Source organism: Crocuta crocuta, unplaced genomic scaffold, assembly GCF_008692635.1.
Source record: "Crocuta crocuta isolate KB4526 unplaced genomic scaffold, BGI_CrCroc_1.0 scaffold176, whole genome shotgun sequence".
NCBI lineage: Eukaryota > Metazoa > Chordata > Mammalia > Carnivora > Hyaenidae > Crocuta > Crocuta crocuta.
Genome location: NW_027531905.1, coordinates 597,461 through 620,728, shown reverse-complemented (window position 1 = coordinate 620,728; position 23,268 = coordinate 597,461).

The following is a 23,268-nucleotide window of genomic DNA, read 5'->3' as shown; positions in this document are numbered from 1 at the left end:
TATCCTTTTAAACAAATATTGTCAATTATTCTCCATGTTTCTTAAGCCATTAAAATCTAAGAATCAAATAAAACATAATTTTCTCAGATGACAGAAAGATAGGAACATACGTAACATTATCCTTGTGACTTTTTTTATTGGTGAACTTGTTGAGGAAAAACATTTCTACTAGTAAATTCTTACAAGAGTTTTTACTTCTTTTACCAAACTCTTTACAATGAGACTTGAGAGGTGGGTGACTAATACCCTGGTATTTTTTTCAGCCTGTGCTAGTAGTTCTGAGGATTGCTTGATGCAGGGATTAAAATTGCTGTTATCCTGCAGGTATGTCCCGGGTGCAGAGGTGACTTATCTCTTGTTGTCTAGTCTGCTTAGTGAGTGGTGTGGAATAAGAAAGTCAATACATTAACAACAGAGGATTTCAGAATGGATATTGCTTGCTTGATTGGCTGTGCAGACTGATACCTTGCTTGAATGACTACACAGGGAAGGGAGACGGCTGGTGTTGTAGAGGTTGTGGTAAAGAGAGGGAGACCCAGAGTAGCTTGGGGGAACAAGCCATCTTCCATCAGGATCCAGTCCTTGTGTATAATTATTTTCCCATATGCTTTTGGCATACAGTATGTTAACCTGTTTTCTCTTGTAGGCAGATAGATACCTCAGTTTACAAGTGTGTGCACAGATATACTCAAAGATATGAAAGTGAACTAATCACAAGTCAACATTCACAATTCCAGAACTACCTCATTTTTCTTTATCAGTTTTAATTCTTATTGTTTCAAAATCTGTTTCAAAGGATGTTTGGTACAAAAAGGTAGTGAAACAGTGTATAAATGAAAGTTTAAACTTTCTTAAATCTACCCACCCAAATCAATCTCATTTTCCAGAGGAAATGACTTATAGAACAGACAGATCTTTCAAGGGATTTTCCTATAAAATATTTTGTTCTTATTTTATCTGATTTTTTTTCCTGTGAAAGGAGACCATGACATCTTTCCATAGGACTGTATGTATCATTTTAAAGCAATTGCTGTTTACGAAAAAAACAAAAAAACAAAACAAAACAATCTGTAACTTTGGACAAATCTTGGCTTAGAATTCTTGGATGTTAGGTTTATTAATTAGGACTCTTTTGCTGTGAGGAGAAATTTATATTATTTAAAAATGGATTTTTATTGACTTGCAAAGTTGAAAAGTCCATGAATAGAGGTGGCTTCAAGCTAACCTGACCTTGGGGAATCAAATGACAGCACTGTACTTCTCTCATTTATTTGATCCTTTAGCACCACTTCCTTTTTGTTGGTTACATCCTCTGGTAGGTCCAGCCTCATGGTGACAAGAGGGCTGCAGCAACCCTTATCTTGAATTCACTTAGCTTCAAATGAAGTAGTGAAAAGTATCCATTTCCAGAATTGAATCTTATTGGTTCTGATTGATTTGATGAGTCACATACCCATTTGTATTAATGGGCTGCCATAACAGACTGGATGGCTCGAGCAACAGGAAATTATTTTCTCACATTTCTGGAAGCTAAAAGTCCAAGTTCAAGGAGTTAGCAGGTTTGGATTCTTCTGAGGCCTCTCTCTTTGGCTTGAAATTGTCCACTTTTTCTCTTGTCTTCCCGTGGTCATCCCTCTGTGTGTTTGTGTTTTAATCTCCTCTTCTTAGAAGGACACAAGAAATACGGGAATAGGGACCACCCTAATGACTTTATTTAACCTTATTTACTTTTTTAGATATTTACTATCTCCAAATACAGTCACATTTTGAGTTACTGGGGGTTAGGACTTCAACATATGAATAATCTGGGGATGGGGAGAGGATACAATTCAACTTATAACATCATTCCTATATAACCACTATCACATTCCTACATAACCACGTTCCCATCCTAGGTCAAATACCACATTTAGATCTAGCAGGAGAGTCAAAGGACTGGAAATAGGGAGGGGTGAAATTTTTTAAGTGAAAACTAGCCACTGTCTTCAGCATGATGGTGAGTGGATACTATCCAGTCAAAAGCCAACATGTGTCCATTTCACTAAGAAAATGCAGGTTAAGATTATAATATCAGTAGCAGCTATTTTGTTAATAAATTAATAATAAAGAATTAATAAAGGAAGAAATGGATTCTTGAATTAAACTTTGCATGTTTACTTCAGGGGAAACAAAAATATTATATTTCTTAAAAAAGAGAGAAGTAGTAGCTTCACCAAGAAAACTTTATACCAAAAAAAAATGGTTAACCTGAGAATAGGATGTTTGAGTAACTGAACATTTTTGGCTAGGAAAAAAGTAACAGCAAATATAGGGCTTTCTGTAATAGGATATGGCCTTGTTTATCTTGATTTTTTAATTTTTAGAAATAGTGATTTTTTTTCTCCACAATGTTTTTGCAATTCTTCATATACAAAACAAAACAAGCAAAAAATTCCCTAATACTCAGAGAAAGGAACAGAAATGCAACTGAAAGAGCTGCATATAATACCCAATGATCATGGCAAGCAGGACAATATATTTGCCACCAAATTGAAGATGACATCAGGAGGCATTATTTCCTTCATGTGGTAGGATGAGAAATCAATGCAAAGTGCAGGTAATGCTTTAATTAGTGCACGTTTCTTTAATACATTGTGGCAAGTGAACCTGATGTCCAGGAGGAATCACATAGTGAAGTTCACACACTGTTTAGTTAACCAATCACTGAGACAAGGTGATGACATATCACTTGACCTAAGACTGGTTTATATGCGGTACCCCTGGTTTGGGTTTTGAGCTCCACATAAACAATATGGATTGAGTGTGAGGAAAAAAATGAATTAATCCTATTGTCAGCAAAAGAGGGGACAGATCTTAGGGGAGGAGAATGCAAACAATAAGTATCCATTGTATTCCCTAGAAAGATAATAAAGATAATTGAAGACTAAAGCACACCTAATGAAATTATTAAATGTTAAATATTAAAGTAGGAATAATAGAAATATAAAACCAGAAGAAATAATTAGTTTCATTTCAGAGATTTTATATGCAAGAGAGCAAGTGAGCAATATTTCCAGAATTTAGAGGGAGAATAGATTTCATCCATAGAGGATACATCAAGCCAAGTTGTCATTAACATGTCAAGGCAACAGAAAGAGATTTCCAAATATACAAAGGGTCTTTAATTATATGTCCTATGTAGCCTTCATGAAAAATCTATTTTAATGCATAATCTATTCAAGCAAATGATGGAAATTGTGGGAAGAAAATTCTGGTGGTAAATATTAATTTTTAAAAACATAATTACATTATAAATCATAGTTGCGAAACTAACTTTTATGATTAAGACTCTCGAACAAAGCCATATAATGAAATAATTAATAATTATTAATAATTCAATTATAGTATACCAGGGAAAGTGTCCCAGGACTTGTCACCAGAATTGGAAGAAAAAGGGAGGGAGAGATGATAGAATTATACACATTTTTGCATTGTTCATAGTGATGGTAAATAACAAAGCATCTGTGTGTATAAATACAACTTTAGAAAATAGGAAATCGAAAGAAATAACAATTGTAGCCAGAGATTTTTATTTTGTTTATAAGTTTTTATTTTAATTCCAATTAGCTAATGTGCAGTGTTATATTAGTTTCAAGTGTATAATGTAGTGATTCAACACGTACATACAACATTCAGTGCTCTTCTCAAGTTCATTACTTAATCCCCATCACCATTTAACCTAATCTCCCACACTCTGGTAACCTCTCTGATAACCATCAGTTTGTTCTTTATAGCTAAGAATCTGTTTCTTGGTTTGTCTCCCTCCCTTCCTCATTTGTTTTGTTTCTTGAATTCCAGCTATGAGTGAAATCATATGGTATTTGACTTTTTCTGACTGACTTATTTCACTTAGCATTATACTCTCTAGCTCTATCCATGGTGTTGCAGATGGCAAGATTCATTCTTTTTTATGGCTTAATACACTCCACTACACACACACACACACACACACACACACACACACACACCACTTCTTTATCCATTCATCACATAATGGACACTTGGGCTGTTCCATACTTTGGCTATTTTAAATAATGCTGGTCTAAACAGCAGGGTATGCGTATCCCTTTGAATTAGTCTTTTTGTATTCTTTGGGTAAATACCCAGTAGTGCGCTTGCTGGATTATAGGGTAGTTCTATTTTTAACTTTTGGAGAAACATCCATACTGTTTTCCACAGTGGCAGCACCAGTTTATATACCCCTCAACAGTGTAGGAGGATTCTTCTTTCTCCAAATCCTCACCAACACTTGTTTCTTGTGTTGTTCATTTTAGCCATTCTGACAGGTGTTGAAGTGATAGCTCATTGTAGTTTTGATTTGCATGTCCCTGATAGTAAGTAAGGATGACTGTCTCTTCAGGTGTCTTTTAGCCATCTGTATGTCTTCTTTGGAGAAATATCTGTTCATGTCTTCTGGCCATGTTTTAACTGGATTATTTGTTTTTTGGGTGTTGAGTTGCAGAAGTTCTTCATATATTTGGTTGATAACCCTTTATCAGATATGTCATTTGCAAATATCTTCTCCCATTCTGTCTGTTGCCTTTTAGTTTTGCTGGTTGTTTCCTTCATGGTGCAGAAGATTTTTATTTTAATAAAGTCCCAATAGTTTATTTTTGCTTTTGTTTTCATTGCCTCAGGAGATAAATCTAGAAAAAAAGTTGTCGTAGCTGATGTCACAGAGGTTACTGCCTGTCTTTTCTTCTAGCATTATGCTTTTAGGTCTCACATTTAGGTCTTTATTTTTGTTTGTGGTATAAGAAAGTGTTCCAGTTTCATTCTTTTGCATGTTGCAGTCCAGTTTTCTCATTTGTTGAAAAGACTGTCTTTTTTCCATTGGATATTCTTTCCTGCTTTGTTGAAGATTAATTGAGCTTATAATTGTGGGCTTATTTCTGGGTTTTCTGTCTTGTTCTATTGATCTATGTGTCCATTTTCATGCCAGCACAATAATGTTTTCATTACTAGAGTTTTATAACCTGAAGTCCAAAATTGTGATGCATCCAGCTTTGCTTTTCTGTTTCAATATTGACTTGACTATTCATCGTCTTTTGTGGGTCTGTACAATTTTTTAGGGTTGTTTGTTCTAGTTCTGTGAAAAATTCTGTTGGTATTTTGATAAGGATTGCATTGAATTTGTAGATTGCTTTGGGTAGTGTAGACATTTTAACAATATTCTTTTAATACATGGACACTTGTATTTCTTTGTGTCATCTTCAATTTCTTTCATCAGTGTTTTATAGTTTTTGTAGTACAGGTCTTTTACCTCTTTTGTTAGGTTTATTCTTAGGTATCTTATTATTTTTGGTGCAATTGTAAATGGGATTATTTTCTTAACTTTTCTACCTGCTGCTTTATTATTGGTGTATAGAAATGCAACAGATTTATCTACATTGATTTTGTATCTTGTGACGTTAGTGAATTCATTTATCACTTGTAGCAGTTTCTTGGTGGAGTCTTTTGGGTTTTCTCTCTCTATATAGTATCTGGTCATCTGCAGATAGTGAAAGTTTTACTTCTTTCTTACTGATCTGGATGCCTTTTATTTCTCTGTGTTGTCTGATTGCTATGGCTAGAACTCCCAGTACTATGTTGAATAAAAGTGGCGAAAATGGACTTCTGTTGCTTGTTACTGATCTTAGGAGAAAAACTCTTGATTATTCCCTATTAAAGATGATGTTAGCTATGGGTTATTCATAGATGGACTTTATTATGTTGAGGTATCTAAACCTACTTTGTTGAGGGCTTTTATCATGAATGGATGTTGTACTTTGTCAAATGCTTTTTCTGCATCTGTTGAAGTGATCATATGGTTGATATCATTTCTCTTATTGATGTGATGTATCACGTTGATTGATTTGTGACTATTGAACCAGCCCTGCAACCGGGAATAAGTCCCACTTTATGTGGTGAATTATTTTTTAAATTGTATTGTTGGTTTCAGTTTGCTAGTATTTTGTTGCGGACTCTTATATCTGTGTTCACCAGAGATACTGGCCTGTAGTTTTTTTGTGGTAGATTTATCTGATTTTGGCATTAGGGCAATGCCTGCCTCATATGAATAAATTTGAAAATTTTCCTTCCTTTTCTGTGTTTTGGAACAGTTTGAGAAGAATAGGTATTAACTCCTCCTTAAATGTTTGGTAGAGTTCTCCTGTGAAGTCATCTGGCTCTGGACTTTTGTTTGTTGGGTGTTATTGATTACTGATTCAATTTTTTGCTGGTTATAAGTCTGTGCAAAATATCTATTTATTCCTCTTTCAGTTTTGGTAGTTTATGTGTTTCTAGGAATTTATTAATTTCTTCTAGGTTGTCCAATTTGTTGGCATATAGTTTTTCATAATATTCTCTTATAATTGTTTGTATTTCTGTGGTATTATTATTTCTCCTCTCTCATTTGTGAGGTTTTATTTTTATTTTTTTTTTTGAGTCCTTTCTTCTTTTTCTTGATAATTCTTACCCAGGTATTTTTAGTGTTTCTTTTACCCTGAACATACTGAGAAATCCATAATCCAGTAATGAAGGAGATAGTATTTCTAGTAATTAATAGAGATGCTATACAAATTTATATACTTATTGAGACTCTACTTTTTCTAAAGTCCCTATGAACCCACAAAGGAAATATTAATAAATTTCAGAAAGTAGAAAAGCAATTTAGTAAATCTCTGAATTTCTGAATGTAAATTAGTAAAACCGGATATACCTAGCAAAAGAAAAACAAACTAAACAATAGCTTTTGGGGGCACCTGGGTTGCTCAGTTGGTTAAGTGTGTGACTCTTGATTTTGGCTCAGGTCATGATCTCACAGTTTTGGTACTGACAGTATGGAGCCCACCGGGGATTCTCTCTCTTTCTCTTTCTGCCCCTTCCCTGCTTGCATACACACATACTCTCTCAAAATAAATAAATAAACTTAAAAAAAAAAAGAAACAATAGCTTTCATTTAACCACCTGTTGGGTCAAATAGAAAATAAAAACTGAAGTTGCAGAATATTTTGCAAACAAGAGTGAGAATACTACATACAACAACTTAAGGAAAAGAATATGAAAATAATTAAGCATTCAGTATAGGAAATTGAACAAATACATCCAATGAAAGCAAATGAATGAAGCAATAAAGATAAAACCATAAATCAAAGCATAAATTAAATAGAAAAAATAGTAGAATTGATATAAGGAGGTTAAACAATAGTAACAAAATCAATCAGATGGGTAACTTTCCACTTACCTTCATCAAAGGTGTAGCTGGGAAGAGATGAAAACAAAATACATAGATTTAAGGGTGAAAAGAAGAAATGATCCACCAGTAGAGAAATAACAGACTTACAAAAAATAGTTTTCAAGAATCTATGCTAATAAATAAGAAAAGCTCCTTAAATGGATGATTTTCCAGAAGATATATTACCCAAATTAACTCCTTAATGGGATAGAAAAATATAAATATCTAATAGTCATGAAGGAAATTAGTTGTCAAAGAGCCAGTGCCCTCATCTCCACCTATTTTTGAAAACGAGAACTTTTTATGTCTACAGTGTCTGGCAGCAATATTTATTATCTATAATATGAAAGAATGATTTCCAGCCATCCTAAGATTATATTTGTACATTGTCTCAATACTCTGGGCTATGTGTTGCCTGATTTAGGTATTTTAACTAGTTTAAAACATTTATTTATTTTTGAATAATACAAGTCTCCCGTGCTATCTGAATGTAAAGCATTGTAATGAAACCTTTTGTAAGCCAGAATGCTGTAAGGTTAAGAAGCAGTCACTATTAATTTATATGGAAAAATGTTGAGCCTTCCCAGGCCCCCAAAATAACCTCTCTTAGGCTTTTCTGATACCTTAGAACAAATCTTGTTAACAGATGCATGAAATAAATCAAGACAAAGCCCAGATGCTCACACAGTTCAAAGCTATGGCAGCTTGATGCTGAGGTGCTGAGTGTAGTTCCTGGGGAAGGGACGCGGCAAGGCCACCCCAGCTGTTCCTGGTTTATGGGCCTGCAGAACAACTCGGCTGCAAAACAACCAATGAATGCTGTTTTTGCCTTTTGTCTTTCTTCCTAAAAGTGACAGTCCCCTTCAGATTTCTTTTGGTTCACAGAAACAAGTAGTACTAATATAGGTCGTTTGTTAAAGTAAAGTGGTGTAGCACAAACTTTCAAAAAATGGGTGGGGAGAGAGCTGTGTCCGCTTGCCTATTTGGAATTCAATGTCTGCTGTGAAATTGGTGGTAGGAATCTAGAATCACCCTGTCAGGGGAAATCTTGTCATTTAATCCTTTCCATTTCTGAATTAAGAAATATCTCCATAGAGGTCATGCATTTTCTCTACCATGGTCATCTAGCAAGCTAGGGATAGAACAAACGCTAGAAAAAAATGAGTTACCCGACCAGAATAGAAAATGTAGGAAAAGGTTCCTTTGCCAAGTGTTGGTGAGGGAAAAGAAGCTATTATAGAGAATTCCCTGGAAGACTTTACTCCCGGAAGTACTTTAACCTTAGTTAACGGTATAAAGTACTTGCAGGTTCTCAGTGCTTACATATCTACACAATTTAAAGCAGAGCAATGAGGCAAATGTGTAAAATTATTAAAAAAAAAACTTCCCGAGTCAGTAAAAATATATTCTGAGGAGGTTTTCTTCAAAATTAGAGCCGAGAGTAACAGATGTCTTACAAATGAACAGTTTTTGTGGGTGTACAAGAATTTGAAAATGGTCCCCAAAGGTTACGAAGCCTCACTGTTTATGAAAAACAGAATCATTAGTGCATAGCCTGGGTAAGCAATAATGTCACATTCTGACATTACCACACCATCAAAGCTGCAGAGAAAAAGCAAGCTGGGCAGCAACAGCTGTATTTCCAAATGGTGGAATTGTTAAAATGTTACAGAGATCAATGGAAGTTACTTATATTCACCACAAAGATGCCTTGATGAGGTGGGTTTCATTTAATTAATATTCTACAAGAACAAGTCCTTCAAGATTTAGAGACCCAGGGGCGCCTGGGTGGCTCAGTCGGTTAAGCGTCTGACTTCTGCTCAGGTCATGATCTCACAGTTCGTGGGTTTGAGCCCCGCATCAGGCTCTGTGCTGACAGCTCAGAGCCTAGAGCCTGTTTCAGATTCTGTCTCTCTCTCTCTCTCTCTCAAAAATAAATAAAACAAAACAAAAAAAAAGATTTGGAGACCATGCAAATGAGGATCTAGACTTCCTGTTTTCTCTTTTGACAAAGGCTATATTTTTAGCCTAGGCCAAAGATCTTGTGTGCCTTTACTTACATAAGTCAGTGACTATGTATTAATCCACAATCTTTACATTGCCTTGTACATTCTGTGAAGGTAGGGATTTCTACCCATAATTGTGCCTGCAACACAGTGCATGTTCAATCCATATTCATTAAATGAATAAACACACTATTCCTCTAATATTACTCCTCTCATGTCTTGTTTCATGTAGATTCTTACCACTTCTGGCCTGGGTTATCCTAGCAGCGTTTAATCCAGTTTTCTTGGCTCTGGTCTTATCCCTATTTCTCATCTGTTTCAGTCTAGAGCCAGCTTGAAAATGTACTTCTGATATTGTCACTCTCTAGTCTAAAAGTCTTCAAAAGTTCACCCTCAGTTGCAGGATCAAGCTAAAGTTTTTTAAGATGGTTTCTGAGGTCCTCCATGATCTGATCTAAGCCCTCTCCAAGTGCTTCTCTCAGCACTATCTGCCTCACACTTTGTGTTTCAATAGCCACAAATTACCTTATTGTTCTCTACACATACTAGAAGTTTCTTCCATTTTTCTCATGTATTACTTCTGCTTTGAATGTCTCAACCCCCCACTCACTCACCTTTAAGATTCAGCAAAGGAGTACTAATCTACCCTGCTCTCTTAGCTTCTGGCTAGATTACTTGCCAAATTCAGCATACCATGTGCCCTAGGAATATGGCTATCATAGAACTTTCCACATTGCTCTGTGATAGTGTATTTATGAACCTATCTCATCCCCAAAACAGCTTCTCTAGGGCACGGACAAGTTCTCATCCATTTTTAGATTCCCAGTGCCTTAAACAATAAATGGCAGTTAGCAGACTCCATAAATTTGTTGACTGACTTTGTAGCTATAAAGGAAGAAAAAAAATCTTGTGACTCTGTATGCTTAAGATGGAAAGAATACATATGTTATTACATTTTGTGCAAAAGATTTTTTTGCAAAGAATGCAAAAACCTTATCCAACCTAATTAAAAGAAATCAAAACTAAGAGAAAATGGTTCTATTGCTTTATCTACAGAAAAAAGAAAAACTGGTTGTAGATTGCGAGAAAGAAATGAAAGCAGTCTGCTTGAGAAAATAACCCTGGGAAGGAGGCAGAGAGGGGGCAGGTGACCTGTTCTAATCAGAATGTGATGAATATGATCTGTCTCTCTGGGGTGTGAAGTGGACGTGCTTCATAATTTAAATACTCTCTCCGTGGGAAGTGGTTCTGTGAATCTCACATAGAGATCTCCTCTATTCTGGCCCAGAGGGAATGTCTGGTGGAAAAAACCTGGGGTTCTGCTCCTGACATCTCAGCCCTCTCTCTGCTTCCTCTGAGACTTTTGTTAGCTCGAATCCTTTACAACATCTAAGTGAGCTTGCTACGTGGTAAGATTTGAATTTGTGTGATCTCTGTGTTGGCTCAGCTCATGGACATTTCTGGTTGCCTACCAAATATTCATTCTCTTCTTTTTTATTTACAGAATGTTAATTTCATACATATCCTTACAGAGTAGTGGATGTATAGTTCATGTCTAGCCAATGAAATTGAAGCAAGTATCTTTGGATGGGGCATCTAGAAAGTTTGTGTTTGTTTGTTTTTTTTTAAAGTAGACTTGGCTGGCTTGTCCCTTTAGCTTTCTCATTTTCTTACTTTATTTTTTCTGTATTTCCTTTTTCTTTTTAAAAACATTTGTTCTTCCTGACTGAACATAGAACATCATATTATAAGCATGAGGGAAAGGAAGACATGTTAAAAGTGTTGTGTTGCTAAAAAGCAGAAGAGCTCAGGGCACTGATGGGGCACTTGAGGCATTTTGGAGCCAAATGATCAACCCTACGTTTCTCAATTTGTGGGGTAAAATATTACTCTTTTGCTTCAACATGGTTAAGACATTGATATTTATGAAGAAGGATCTACTCTCAACTGGTAACAAATCTCTTAATATCATTAGAGAGAAGCTCTAGAGAAGATGACTTTTAAGGGTTGGAGAATACTTTAACTGTCTTTAGGTTGAGAAGTGTGTGGCTAGATTCATATTGATGGATTAGGGCTGCAACAGTGGAAATAAAATTGCTTTCTGTCATAAATAATAAGATAAATACTAGGAGTTTAGGACTGAGAAGAGGATGTGTGGGGAGACTAGAGAATGAGAAAGAAGGGGGATTACAGGGAAGGGCCAGGTGCAGAAGAGAATCTTAAGGCAATTTGGTGGCAATCCTGGACCATGAGAGTGTGGGTACCTCCCCTCCCCCCCCCAAAAAAAAAAGAAAAAAGAAGATTCCCTGTAGAGGGCAATGAAGAGTGGCTTCGGAAACAGAAATAGAAGATTAAATTTTGCATTGTTGCCCTTTTCTATGCTTAAGTTCCTTTCTGTTAACAATTACAGCAAAATTCTCTGTTCTTTTGGGAATAACTAAAAAGAAGGCAAAAGTCTAGCCTGGTTGAGCTGTGCAGGAGGTGAATAGGTTCCATGGGATGCAAATCATTAGGAGACAGCAACTGAACCTTCAGGTAAAGCAGGAAAACAGAGAGAGGGGCATATGGGTGCAAAGTGATCCCTAATAATCCTCTATGGAAAAGTTGGGGCTCTTCAGCCCTCCAGTCAGTATTTGAAGGAAGGCTTGTTGAGAAACTAAAGGGGGAAGTTGTAACTCTAAAATATTGGAGGCCTTGGGAACATGCAGGTGGTTAATACCTGGGTTTCATAGGAGAAAAGTGACTTACTTTCCCTCGAGCTTTTCCAGGATGCACTAATCTTCAGAACAGATGCTTCCATTTAGGCAAGTGAGTACCATGGGAAAGGATTTTTTTTTTTAACTTTCACAAAATGTTTCTAAAGCTGCTAAATTGAAAATCTGTCCTCTATTATTTTGTTTAACTCAAGGGACCATGTTTTGTAGAATAGCTAATCCATTGTTTCCCCAGGAGAGATCTGCCGACATTATAGAAAAGGTGAGTAACACTGCCCTTGGGTGTGTTCACTCGTTTGTGGTAGCCTCTGAAGTATAGTGTCAAGAAAACTTACAGATTATTTTTAAAAGAAAATTGTGATGTTTAGCTTATTGTATTTGGATGGAGGGCCTCTTTTTCCCCAATGAAGAGTCCCAAGTGACTAAAGAGTCAGGTTAGGATCAGTAGCATTACTGCTGTCATATCTCACCTGCATCCTAGTTTCCTTATTTCTGCATAATATCCACTTACACAAACTCATTTATTAAAACTCCAAAACAATTTAGCTCTCTATAAAATGTTTGGAACTGCTGTGGTACAAACATTTGTTGTTTTCTTTTCAGTTTCTGTATATTTGTACCTCTTTCAGATTGGGTCCAGTGAAGAACTAAAATGTTCTCTGAGGAATTTTAAGCATAGACAGGTGGCTGACTGGGTGGCTTAGTCAGTTAAGCTTGACTTCAGCTCAGGTCATGATCTCACCCTTCATGAGTTCAAGCCCTGCATCGAGCTCTGTGCTGACAGCTCAGAGCCTGAAGTTGCTTCAGATTCTGTGTCTTTCCCTCCCACATTCGCTTGCTCTCTCTCAAAAATAAATAAACATTAAAAAAAAAAACTTTTAAAGAATTTCAAGCACAGACAAATGCAGGAAATTAGAGCTTATGAAGTTATTTGGATGGACTGGAGGAGTGAAGTTCAGAGGGTTTCTATTGGATATTTGGCATTTTAGGGACATATGTATAAATTTAAATATGGGTGATATTAGAGGATATAGGTTATTAAGTTTTTAGGTATGATGGTCTATAGTTATGTAAGAGATGAATGTTGAAGTCTTAGGAATGAAGTGTTAGGTCTCCAGTTTACTTTCAAGTGTTATTGCAAAACAAATCACACACATACACACACAGAAGGCAAATGTAATAAGTCTAGAAGGAAGGTAAATGGGTATTCTTTGTACTGTTCTTTCAAATTTTATGAAGATCTGAAACTTTCAACAATAAAAGTTGGAAAAAGGAAAAAAAATTAGCATTCATTAAGCCACCTTGTTGACAGAGTGGGAGCCATTAGTGCCAGTGCTCAGGATGGCTTCACAGACCAGTCCGACTGGCTGTCACAAGGGACCTGGGGCAGCAGCCTCCAAGAAAGGATGGTTCACAGCATCATGACTTATCAGGTGAGGCGCTCATCTTGTTAGTACTGATCAAATTTGAGACATATTAATAAGAACCATATTTCATTGAATTTAAGAAGTAATATTAAATGCATCATACTTTTATATATAACCAAGAAAGAAAAAAATTAACATTGTATAAATATTTCTAATGGTAATTTAAGGAAAGATTCCAATATAAGAGATGTTAAAATATAAAAACAAGCCTGAGTCCTAAAATCAATAAAGTATAATATCCTCCAAGGAAATGGGTGATCATGTCAGAGAATCAGTGTAATTACATCTGGATCTAGTTGTCCTGTTTATTGCACCTCTGAGCAAAAAAAGATTAAGAATTGTAATAATGACTCAGTCATAAAGTCTCCTGCCAGTGGTACACACATAGTTAGAACTAGTGGAGCAAGCTGGTAGAGAAAGATTGTGTAGAAGAAGAAAGAGGAGAGTTTGACTCTGGTCATGTATTTGGATCCTGTGCCATTGGGCCACTGATGTCAATTTTGGGATATAGATAAGAGTTTCTTTTCTAAGTCATAATAAATAATGCGGGTGAGAAATGATAAAAACAAAAGAACATTAACTATAGCTAAAAACTGCACAGAGTAAAATCACAGAAAAACGTCAACTTAAAATACAAACAAAAAACACCCCCCTGTCCCCCCCACACCAAATAACACCTGATTCCTGGCATCACTAAGACCTGATTGTAGATCGTATTATTGTTCAAGATATGCGCTGCCTCTCTCCATGGGAAGATTATACATCCTTTCTCTGGCTCAGGAGTGGCCATGTGACTTGCATTGGCCAATGAAATGGGTGAGAATGCCATGCGTCACTTTGTGCATAGGTTTTAGAAGTAAGGTCATAGTCAGCCATATTCTCTCTCTTCCATTGCCCTGAGACCCAAAGAGGGACAGTTCTGTAATTCTGGATCCTGCAGGAAAGGCAAGGGAGAGGGGCAGAGTTGCAGCAAAACAATTGTGGCATGCAACATTAATAAGAAATAGACCTTATTCTTTAAAAGTCTTTGAGATTTTGGAATTGTCAATGCAGCATAACAGCATTAGGCTATTATCTGACTAAGAAAAAATTGATACCAGAGAAATAATCAGTGCACATAGTCACATAACAATGATAATGGCTAATAGTGTCCCAAAGAAATGTATTACTGATTAGAAATTCTACAACTAAGTACTTCTGACAAAAGTATATCTGCAAAATTTTCCATTTTTTTCCATTTCAGGGCAGCTGAGTTATTAAGATAGCCTTAAAATAATGCTGATTCACCATATATTTGGGTTTGCTTGATAAAACAGATAATCATCATTAAGAAGCCATATAATAGAAATGAATATTGATGTTGAGGTGGTAAAATAATAAAAATCAACATTTATTTAGCATTTGTTATATGCCATACACTGTTCTATGCATAAATCCATCTACCCTTGTGGTAATTCTATGAGTTAGGTATTTTATTAATGAGGAAATAGAAGTCCCAAGAGATTAAATAGTGAGCCTACTGTCACATATTTAGTAATGCCAGAACTGGAATTAAAATTGGTGGAGCCTTTCTTCTGACCAGCATACTTAGCCCCAGTGAGGTAGTTTAATTGCAAGTAATGTGTAACATGGGACATGTAACCTGTAACATGGAGATGTTGTAGTTGTGGCCAGGTTGGTTATGGTAGAAATGTCGCTGTTGGGAACTGCAAAAAAAAAAAAAGAGTAAAAAAATTAGTTGTCCATAGGAAACAGTATTACTTGGGGATAATTACCTTTTTCTTCCTTTCCATGTACCCAATTGAAATACACACTGAAAGATTCTTTTTTTTTTTTTAGATGACATGATTATAAATTTTATTCTGACAGCATTTTTATTTATTTATTTTTAAATTTTAAATTTTTTTATTTTTACAAATAGTTTATTGTGAAGCTGGTTTCCATATAACACCCAGTGCTCATCCCCACAAGTGCCCACTGAAAGATTCTGATGTCATTTTTAAACTATGTGACTTCTGGATGTTGTTCCTTAATAAACATTTCACAACTGAAGTGGAGATGTTCCATTATAAAGGTTCACATAGCTCTGAAATTGGGTGCAATACCACCCGCCCCATTTGAACAACATATACCTTTATTCAGAGATCAGCAATGGAATAAATGTCAGATACTGAATACATGTTAGATCCTTAGCATGGTTGACTTGGCATTCATATTTGAAATTGGTGCTTGTTTTGACTTTTTAAAGCTATTTTAATTCATATTGTCTGTCTTGTCTGGTGTGTCAAGTCTTTGGCTTTGGATTTATACCATCCTGCTAAGAAGCCCACCAAGTTCAAGTCTAAATTTCAGTCACTCTGAGGATGATTTTCCACTCTTATGGGTGCTCAGTTACTTCCCAGAATTTTGCAATGGTCCAGGCTGTTTTTAAAGGTTTTTCCTGGTTGGGAACTAAAGATTCTTTGTGATTGTGTCAATCTTTTTTGCTCTTGCACTAGCGGAACTTTGTTTACTGACAGTTACTCTCTATATTGAAATTAACCAACCTCCTTCTTCCCTTGCTCCCTCCTTTCCTCCTCCTCTTTCAGTTCCTCCCAACTTCTTTGAAGTCTTTTTCTTTTTCTTTTTTTTAATATGGAGCCAGTGATATGCTGGTAAATACTTAACAACTGGCTTTCTTTTTTTTTTTGACAACTGGCTTTCTGAAAGAGATGAAAGCTCCAAATCGTACTGTGTGCTTTGCCAACTTGTAGGTATAATACTCTCATCATGGCCAATTTTAAATTTCTAACATAATGTAATTAATCATGGAGTTGGGAAGAAGTGTGTCCAGTTGGCTTTTCTGAGGTGGTAGGAGCTAGCACCAATACAACATTGTGCAATCCAGATTTCTTCATTTTCATGATGGTATTTTTGCCGGCATAATTTCTTACATGTATTCAAAGAAATAAACTAACACATCGACTTCAAAACATCAGTGAACACTCAGAGGCTCCTCTTTTGAAATTCATAAAATGTAAGCAAAAGACTATATGTAGTTTATGATTTTTGATTGAAAAATAGAAAATGTTTGAGTAGGAAAATTCATAAAGTTCAGAAATAAAAATAATAGAAAAAGTATAAATTGAGTAAAATGTTTAAGTTTAAATTTCTGAACATTAAAAAGAGACACATATTTTGTAGTTAAGGCAGACTATCATAATTTTACCTAACAAATTTGGTAAAAATTTATCCTATATTCTCTAATAAAATGGGAATGGCAGACTGGTTCTTTCTAATTTTATATGAGCTCTCAAGGATTCCTGGCCATCTTGTAATCTATTTCTTGTGACCATCTGCAGGGGACCAGCCTCTGCAAGCCAGGGTTGGCCCGGAGAGTGATGGTTGGTGTCGGCGAAGAAGACATGGAGCCAGCCTCTTCAGGTGGACTGCTCAAATTTATTTTTCAGCTTAGGGTTTTTATATAGCAAATCCAAACAATCATGCTTAAACAATTTACATTTTTTAGTACAGTCATAGGACTTAACATTTCTAAGTTTTCTTGGCAACAGTGATTTCACAGTACATGATTTCCACTTCAACCGATAAAATTTAACCAGGTAGTTATGACAAAGTTTTGCATATTCTTTACTACATATGTCAGGGTATCTAAGGATAAGTGAAGCATATTGCCAGAATACATGAGATCACAGTGCCCTTTAATTGTTTAAATTCAGTGGGCATGCAAAAACACGATATACTTGTACCCGCGGTTGTAGATAACAGACTCTCACAACCCCTTACTAAGAAAGAACAATGTCAACATTTATCATAGATGACGTATGGAAATGTTTTACGTGGATCAACTAGAATTTGGTCTCTGCATTTACCAATCTCATTCTTTGGCCAGAACAATCCATAAGTTGCCTCACAGGCTTGAGGTCAGCAGGCACATTTTCTCTAACACTTTTCCGAGAAAGTCCTCCAAAACTAGTAAGTCTTGTTTTTATCTCTGCTTATGGCATAATATGTATTCTTACTGGCAGTTAGACCCATATAAGGAAAATGAATTCTAGGTGTCTTATAGACCCGATGCATACCAGACTCTCTCCAATTTTGCTAATTACAATATTCATTAGACAACATCTGATTGAGGGGGCGGACATGATATTTAGGTACATTCCATTTTGGAGGAAGAGGAAAACTTTGGGCGATTCTGGTTTCATATCAACCCTAGAATAGACTAACAGCAGAAGTGAGAGTAAAAGGTACAGACTAAGTAGAGAAGAAGAATTCTTCAGGGGGTTCTTCTGACTGCCTTGCAGTCTTTTCCCACAGGTTTTCCCCTGGGCCTTGCCATCAGGGATCACCTGTGTAGTTTCGGTCTCCAGCAACCATCCAGTCCATTCACTGTAAAAGTCCTTTCAAAAGTTTTCTGTTTGTCTCAACTCCTATTCTTCTGTGCTATTTCAATCCTCTTTTCCCTCCAATTCTTTGAGAAAAATTACTTCTAGTAAATCCAAGATCACATATATCTTATTCCAAAATTAAAAAGACAGAACAATTTTATGTTACACTCCTTCAGGATAAGGTTGTAAAATAACTTTCAATCTCTCTCCCCTAGCCCAGGCCAAATTGGACCATCTCCTACCCTCTCCTTCCCCATGCTTAATGTTTTTTCTTTCTTTTGAATAGCCTCTATCCCCACTTCCTTAATGCCTTCTGGCTGAAATCCTACTGAAAGCCCTATACCAATCTTGTTATTGGGAAATTAAAAAAATTATAGTTATCCATATTCCTACCTTTTACATAATTGTTTGAGTATATATTATTTAATATTTATTAATAATTTGTAAAAAATAATTGTATTGTTCTCAGCAAGGAGGCACCCACTCACTGGGAAGAAGTCCTACAACTTTGAAAACTCTACATTATAAGAGTAGTTCTGGTGACTTTCAAGAGCAATTTCTACATTAAAATTCACTTATAGATAGAAACAGATAAATTATTCACTAATGGTAATATTCTGAGAAGAGATAAAGTTGCTAAATTAAAAGCAAGTTTTACAGTGGAATTATTATCTCAGCATTAACTCTGGCATAGATAGGTTAAGAGACTTAATGCCCATGTTCTGAAATATTGATTAGTACATCAATGAAAATTCCATTAGGGCATTATTGAGTTGTTAATAAACTCATTTGATCTCCACTTTTCTCCTCAGGAAGGAATGGCTGTATGAAAGCTCAGGTTTTCCCCCTCATTTTGCCAAATTTTCAGTCAATTTTCACAGAGTGCCACTTTAAAGATATTCCCAGTATGTTAGATTTACCTTAATGGATTTCTGAGTAGAGTGGGATCAATGGAAGACTCAGCTGCCTGTATGGTTTTCTTCTCTAGTTAAAAGCCATATTTTGTTTTTATAGCAGAATTGCCTATGAGCAGTATCATTAAGATACCCCTTAGTGGAAGTAACCACCTTTAATAGGAGTTTAATGAAATTAGATTTTACTATTATAGAAATCTTGTGATTTGTTTTTGTTTTCATATTTTAAGAGCATCACAATATTGTCTCTGGAAGAAACTACATAGGCACTCTGGTTCAATTTTCTCCTTGGTGTTGGGAAGGTTTTGACCACTTCTAATAGATGGCTCTCAACTTTGTCTTCCAACTTGGCCACTAATGAAGGGCAGTTTACTTACTGAAGTAGTCTCTTTCTTCAAAATTTTTAGCTACTTGAATGTGTTACATACTTGAAACAGTATAAAGTCTTCTTTTTCCCGGTGACTGCCCTTCAAATAGCTAAGTGCCGTTTTGTCTTTTTTTTTCCTTTTTTTTTTAACTTCTCATTTCCAGACCTTAGTCATCCTGGTCTCACTTTTTTGGATGCCTGCTTGTGAAAGTGAGACTCAGGGGCCAGCTGTAACATTCTAGATGTTATCTGGTCAATAGGGAGACAGTGGCATTATTATCTCCCTGGATCACGATCCTCTGTCACATAGTAGTTGATCAATTAGGAACATTGAATTAAAGAATAATACTGTCCATGGTTCTATTCCTTAGAAGTTATGTGGCTCTTTATTGAATTTGAGTTCAACTACACTTCAGGGAGAAATTTTTATATTATTGATGTCCGTATTGTGGATCATTGGAACAAGAAATCAGGAATTAACCAAATCCTCCTATTCATTCTTAAATTTATGTAAACTTTGATTCTGACATATTCTTTCTAAATATGTCATCTTTCAATTTAATATGTATGTTTTATAAATACATACCCAACACTATGGATAAAATATTTGAGAAATTAGTCCTATAGATTTGAATTTATTTAAATTGACTTTTTGGGATCTTTTGTTAAACCTTACTTCCTTCGCTTGAGGTCTGTCTCCATGTTCTGTGGAAGCAGAAGTTTGAGGTGGTTAAGAGCACAGACTATTTGTCAGTCACCCTTTGTTTGAAGTCTGGTTCCAGCAATAATAAGCTGTGTGGTGTTTGGAAGGCTGCTTAACCTCTCTGTGACTGTTTTTTCATGAAAAATGGGAATAAGAGCTGTACCTGGCTCAGAGAATTCTTAAGAAGATCAAGTGAGATAATATATGTAAATGACTTATAGCAATTTCTGTCACTCCATCCGTTTTACTCTTTTAAAAATTTATTTATTATAATTCAAGTGTAATTAACATGTAGTGTTATATTAGTTTCATTAATTCTTCTTAATGCCAGAAGATGTGAAATGAACAATATTCTTTTCCTTCTATTATCTCTAGATCATTTTCCCAACCAGCAAGTCTACTTTATCCTTTTTTTCTTTCTGTTTGAACACGGGTTTTAAAACTTTATTATGTATGTGTATTGTGGAACATCAGTAGTCCTCGAGATAGTACAAGATGTTTTGCTACTGGTTAATTTACTCCTAGTCTTTGGAAACATACTCTAAACTAATGTGTTGAATTCTTTCATTTGAATTATTCTTCTATCTTAAAATTTTTAAGAAATGAGGATAAAGCAGGAAAACAAACTGTGCATGAAAATATTCATGGTAGCATTATTTACAATAAAAATTAAACAAATGTTCAAAAATAGGAAAATTTTAAGTGATACCTATTACATTATGTAGCCATTTAAGTTATTATCAATTATTAATTTATATTTATAGTGGAATAGTTTACATTAATGTGGAAGAATATATCATAAGGAGAAAGAGGAAAATTGGTTACAAATTTGTCTTTACAGAAAAATCACAACAATGAAAAGTAAGCAAATTAACTCAAAATTATGGATAGAAAAAATAAAAAGAAAGTAACTCTGAGATGTTAAAACAGGTTTTCTTTAGTTAAAGGGACTATTTATCATAATAGTATTAGAGGTAGTAGGCCAAATAAATGCCAAAAGAATAATCATCAATAACTAACAGCAATATATTTTTTTCTGGGAGTATCCATTTGTGGTAATATGTGTGCTACAACATAACAATATTTTCTGCTAGCCACATTTTTTTTTTGATATGTAGGATAGAATTAAATGTAATCATATTTCATCTCTTTTGCAAAAAGACATAGTATTCCTTAAAGATTTCCATTGTTTCCAGGTACTCTGCCAATAAGAACAATTTGATAGGTTCAGAGGTGCTTGTTTCATAAGGACTATAGCAATTTCGAACTCCTTTGGTTAGCCAGGTAATGCGGAGGGATCAGGGAACTTTCATCTTCCCACACTGGGGGAGGATGGAATTTTACTCCTGTTATTGGAGATTATCTGGTATATTAATGTCATAATCACTTACATTTTATTAAGAACCTATTATGTTCCAGACACAGTGGTTACAAAAATTGTAACAGCTTTAACCTTCCCAGTGATGCTCTGAGGGGAGCAGAATTACTTTTTTCCACCCATTTTACAGCTGAGGAAATGTAGGCATTGAAAAGCTAAGTAAGCTGTTCAAGTTTGCAAGCACAGAGTATTTTGAGTTGGCTGAGAATCCAACCCTGGCACTATGTTGTACTGACTTTCCCATGATATTAAATAAGTTTCAAAATAGTGACTCTTTTTTTGGTTTCCTTCACTCCTTAACTTATGAAAACATTTCCTGTGGTGGTCAAAAATTTAAGTACTTTTTATCATTTTATCAAGAGAGAGTCCTCTGTAAAGATATAGATGTTTCTGAATTTTTCCAGGAAATCATGATACAAATGATTCGCAAAGAGGAGTTTATATTAGTAAACTCCGCAATCTTTGGTATATTCTGTATTTTCTTTTGTGTAGATACATGAATCTAAATTAACCCACTATTATAAAATGATAGTTTAAACACTAGTCCATAGCTTTTTAAACATTTTTTCTTTCTTGATTGCAAAGTAATTCACTAAAACATTCCATGTAGAACCTAACTAAGTTAGGTTTGTGTGGGAGCGCCTGGGTGGCTTAGTCGGTTAAGCATCCGACTTTCGCTTAGGTCATGATCTCGCGGTTCGTGGGTTCGAGCCCCGCGTCGGGCTCTGTGCTGACTGCCAGCTCAGAGCCTGGAGCCTATTTCAGAGTCTGTGTCCCCCTCTCTCTCTGACCCTCCCCTGCTCACGCTCTCTCTCTCTCCTAGAAATAAAATAAATAAATAAATAAATAAATAAATAAATAAATAAATAAAAAATCTTAAAAAAAAGTTAGGTTTGTGTGTACTGTGATGAATAGCACAATGCTTCTAACCTCGAGGAACTTACAGTCATACATATAGACATGTGGATTTGATCAACATTCATACAACAATGAAACAGAGTTCTGTATTAAAACTCACAATGACAAGTAAGGCACAGTTTCTGGTCTCAAGGGGTTGAAAATAATTAGAATACAATATGATGATTGCCGATGGATTATATATAAAGTATCAGGTAGAACTGGGAATGGATTGGGAAGGCTTCAGAGAGGAGATGATACTAGAATTGTCTTAAAGATGAGTAGGAGTCCATCATGTGGACAAATTGGAAATACCATATGAGAAAGACAAATAGCAGGAGCAGAGGCATAGTTATATAGGAGAACTTGGGGATGTTTCTGGAATGTGTGACTAGACTATAAGAATATCTATATATTTTAATCATTTTATTTCATCATGGTAAGTGTACTCTCTAAACTCCATACTATTCCCTCATTCCCGTCCCCTCTCCACCTCAATCTGGTAACCATCAGTTTTGTTCTCTATAGCTAAGAGTCTGTTTTTGGCTTTTCTCTTTTCTTTGCTCATTTGTTTTGTTTCTTAAATTCCACATATGAGTGAGATCATATGGTATTTATCTTTATTTGGCTGACTTATTTCACTTAGCATTATACTCTCTAGCTCCATGTTGTTGCAAATGGCAAAATTTCATTCTTTTTTATACTGTAAATAAGAATGTTTTGAAGAAGTAATAGATAATAAGACTGAAATAATAGAGAAAGCTCATATCATGCCTAACTCCCATTTATTTTCTCATAATAACATATCATTACCCTAACTATATGTCCGGTATATATATTGAAGACACAGAATGTCTTCTTCATGCTATGGGGATAGTTTGACCCTACATTATTTTTTGAGATTTGTGCCTTGAAGAAGAATCAGTTTATGTATAGAAACATATAATTTCAATTTGGTCTTCCAAATATTTGAGTGATTTGAGAAAAAACACATAAACCGTTCAGAGATTGCTATGCTGTATGTATAAGAAAAAATAGGAAAATTATCTAGAATACTTGAGATTTATATTATGAAAGAAGAACAATATTCTATGTCCTGAGAACATTCTGATCAGCTAAAGAGATTTTATTGCAACTTTAAACAGCTACAATAATTAAATATTTTGCTCAGTTACCATTTGTTATTTTAGTTTTGTTTCCAATCGTCTCTGGCCTTGCT